Source organism: Scomber japonicus, chromosome 14, assembly GCF_027409825.1.
Source record: "Scomber japonicus isolate fScoJap1 chromosome 14, fScoJap1.pri, whole genome shotgun sequence".
Classification (NCBI taxonomy): Eukaryota; Metazoa; Chordata; class Actinopteri; order Scombriformes; family Scombridae; genus Scomber; species Scomber japonicus.
Window position 1 is genome coordinate 2278140 of NC_070591.1, and position 3949 is coordinate 2282088.

General features: G+C 37.4%; 1 long non-coding RNA gene across 1 annotated transcript; it reads left to right on the forward strand.

Annotated features, from left to right (window-relative positions):
* Window positions 1-246: 246 nt before the first annotated feature.
* On the forward strand, window positions 247-3027 carry LOC128373197 (uncharacterized). Its single transcript, XR_008322936.1, has 3 exons — window positions 247-371; window positions 1881-1987; window positions 2913-3027. It is a non-coding gene; the product is annotated as an uncharacterized LOC128373197 (long non-coding RNA).
* The last annotated feature ends 922 nt before the right edge of the window (window positions 3028-3949 follow it).

The window sequence follows — 3949 nt, forward strand, 5'->3', positions numbered from 1 at the left end:
GCTTCAGTTTTTGTATCTGGGCGCCACCTGCTGGCCGTCAGTTGTCACTGTTTCACATTCACAACAGCCAACGCTCAAAGGTCAAAATGAGTATTTGACTTGTGCTGTCATGTTTGTTTGATTATCTCTGTGTCGCAGTTTTATTCTTTGTTTATTAATTCTGTCTTTTCTTTGAGTGAAGCTGCGCTAGCTTGCTCAGTCTGTTAGCCGGTAACCGTTATTAACCGTTACAGTACAGTTTGACATGTTAAACGCTAATATGCGGACTGTTTCAGTTTGTTTATTTTATTAATTTTTAATGTGTAGGGCAAAGAGCTGTACAGCAGAAAACCACCGGCCACGTTGATGTGTTTTTCTGTAATATTCAACAGGTATGTTTGTATTTTCTGTCTTTGTTTTAGTTTATTTTTTATAATGTGTAATATAGGTAGTCATTTCAAAAGGGGCCTTTGCGCAATATTGTTGAATTATTATTGATATTTAATTGTAATTGTTATTTTATATAAAATTAGAAAATGGGTTCATGGCAATTTGTAAATAGTGTGTAAATAATGCGTAGAAGTGTTTTATTGTACTGTAATTTACGTTTTTAAGTGCTTACTAACGCCAGTGTCAGTTGGTCGCTGTTGCCCTTGGCGACTGCAGATGTGAGCTAGGAGCTGTTCAGCAGATAGTCACCACCGGCCATGTTGTTTTGTTTTTAATAAACCAATCAACCAAACCAATCAAGCTAAACTTCAACAAATGACCCCTAACTAAACTAACTAAACTTCAACTTGTCTACCCAAATACATTTAAACAAACGGACGAGCCCCCATTTTGTCACAAACCGGGCCAGTTAGTGGCAAAAAGGGAGTCCACACAAGAGATACCAAATCAAAATGAATTCATTATTAAATCATTTTAACTTGAAATTCAATAATAGATCAGGAAATCAGATTATACCAAACAAACATAAGATAAACTTATATAAAAATAAAGCAAAAATGTATGAAATGTTATGTTAAGAGTCAGTCATGTGTGCAGCGTATGGATGAGTGAAAGGTGTTGTGTGAAGTGTTGAATGCAGGAGGTAGTAATACTTAGGTCCACATGGCAGGTGGAAGCCTGAACCCAAGTCTCAGTCTGGAGGCAGCAAGAGAGAGACTGAACAAAAGTTTAGACAGCCCTTAAATCCCCAGTTCCCCCCAAACACCCACAGGTGAGGCAAATTAGCCCAAGACCTGTCCCCACCTCCACCCAGGGAAGTCACACAGCCAATGAACAGCTAGGGGCAGGCTGTCACAGTTTTTTTATTATTCAACACAGAGAAGGTTTGTTAAGTGGTCTCTTCAGTCTGCGGGGGTTACAATATCACAATTCATTTTCATCTTGGTTATAGTGACAGTTATTATTTCAGGTATTATAAATAAGTGACAGATTGTTGACAGATTCAAAGTTGATTGTGTGTAGATTAGTTAGTAATTCCTTAGAGCACCAGTAGGGGGAGCGCTTCTCTCATTTAATACACCAGTGAAGTGGAGAGCTGTGACCTGTGTTTTCATCTTTCTTATCTCACTATTTTGCCCATTTTAAGGTAATTATCATACAGAAAACAATATAAACGTAGTGACATGTTGTAGATAACCGTTCTTATGTCATTGGTTGTCATTATGAGAGAAAGAGTTTTATATGTTTATGTTGCTGAAGAGTTTCAAGCTAACTTGGTCACTGTGTAAACTACTGTTGTCTTGACTGTTGTTATCCCTGTGTTTGTATTTGAGACTCACAGAGACATGGTTGAACTGTATGTCATTTAATACTTAATACACACTAGTGAAGTGGAGAGCAGTGTCCTGTGTTTTCATCCTTCTTATCTCACTGTTTTGCCTGTTTTAAAGGTGCAATAAGAACGGTTCAGCTCGGAGCAAAGAGAGGCCACATCAGTCCAAACGTCCACTGAAGAGCTGCTGTCCTCCAGGATCACCTGCTTCAAAACCCCTGAGAGGTCAGAGGTCACCGCAGGTCAGGTCTTATCTTAGTTTAGTTTGTTTCTTCCTCTCGTCTTTATGATCACATTCAGGATCCATACTTCCTGTCCTGAGAAGACCTGATGTGTAAAACCATTAAAATATTGTTATTATGGTGATTACAGGTTGTCACTGAATACATTATTAATATTAGAAATTCAAAATCATCAGATAGAGTTGGGATGAAGTTCAGTGATGATCAATCATGTGATCTCCTCTCATCACCTTTAAAAGCAGCAGACAGATGAAAAGAACCAGGAGGAAAAACACTAACTAATATCTTTATTACCTATGTAAAGAACTTTGTAACTTTTTAAAAAGCGCTGTATAAAGAGAGGCGAGTCCACGCAACACACACACATGTGACTTCCAGTAAAGAAGAAGGGGGGGAAGGGAGGAGCAGACAGGTAGGCAATAAAGGTGAAAGTCCATTTATACTCCATTTAACAGTCAGTAGAGCAGAAGGAGGAAAACAGCAAGTCTGAGGCAGGTGAGTGTTAATATCAGGACTGTAAATAATGATTACTGTCATTATTGATCAATCTGATGATTATTTATCACATTCATTGTTTAGTTGATTAAAGTGTGTCAGAATAATGTGAAATGACAGAGTTTGAGGTGTTGAAACGTTGTTTCCTGTTGTTGTTTTCCTGGTTTGTGCGTCCTCACAGCGATGTCACGTGACTCACTGCTGAGCTCTAAATAGAGAGAAGTCACAGTTAAGAAGCACACACATGTTTATCTGAAGTCTGTTTGTTGGATTTAAACCAGAGTCAAAGTTTCTCTTTGTGATGACTAGAAAACACACATGGTTGTAGTTAAAGTCATGTCAACTAATAAGAAGCTACTAAGTTGAGAGGCAGGACTGGGTTTATTATACTGTGTATGTGTGTGTGTCTCCAGTGTTACTGGTTTACCTCTCAGACTCCAGAAGATGAAGAAAGAGGAGGAAGAGGAGGAAGAGGAGGACGGAGCAGAGTCTGTAATATCCAGCTGTCTGTCTATGAAGAGTGACCGGTCTAAAGATGATTCTCCAAACTTCAGTAATGAACCTGGACCCTCAGACACAAAGTAAGAGACTGTTTCTACTGTAAACTGACCTGAAGATGATTCAGTTTAATATCATTTGATTGACTGCATTATTTCTTTATATCTTTCATTTAGTGGAAAGAGTGTTTGATGCTGTTCTGAAATATTTATTAGTAGCTTGAACCAATATTTAATACAGGTTAAGTTGCAGAGGTCAGATAGTTTAGTTTTCTTTGTAGACATGAACAAGTTAATGTGACAGTCCAGCATCAGCAGCTGTGTCTTTAGTTGAAGTGTCAGTAAATCAATGATTATATGAACATTAGGACTGTCAGGTTTAATGTGTTCATCTGGATGCATTAAAGAGCCGATCATAACAAGTTATTTTATAAATAGTATTAATGGTGCTGCTCACTGACTCTCTAAACCACTGTCACTGATTGCTGTTATAATGGACCTCTGTAAAGTGTGCACAGTACACAGCATGTGTTTGTATGTCAGGAGTCTTACTGCTGCTGTTATATTCCTGAACTGTCTGCACTGATTGTTGAGACTGAAAACATTATTAATATTAGAAATTCAAAATCATCAGATAGAGTTGGGATGAAGTTCAGTGATGATCAATCATGTGATCTCCTCTCATCACCTTTAAAAGCAGCAGACAGATGAAAAGAACCAGGAGGAAAAACACTAACTAATAAGATGAGATCCATTATTACTGTTTACTTTAGTTTTTATTGAAGTAATTAGAGAGAATTCATTCACTTAGTTAAATGTTTTTACTTCAATAGATATTCTGGAACATGACTGTAAGTGATGAACTGGAAAACTCACTGAAATAATCCTTAAAAATAAAACATACTGTATGGAGCTGAAACAATTAGTTGAATATAATCAATTATCTTTTAATG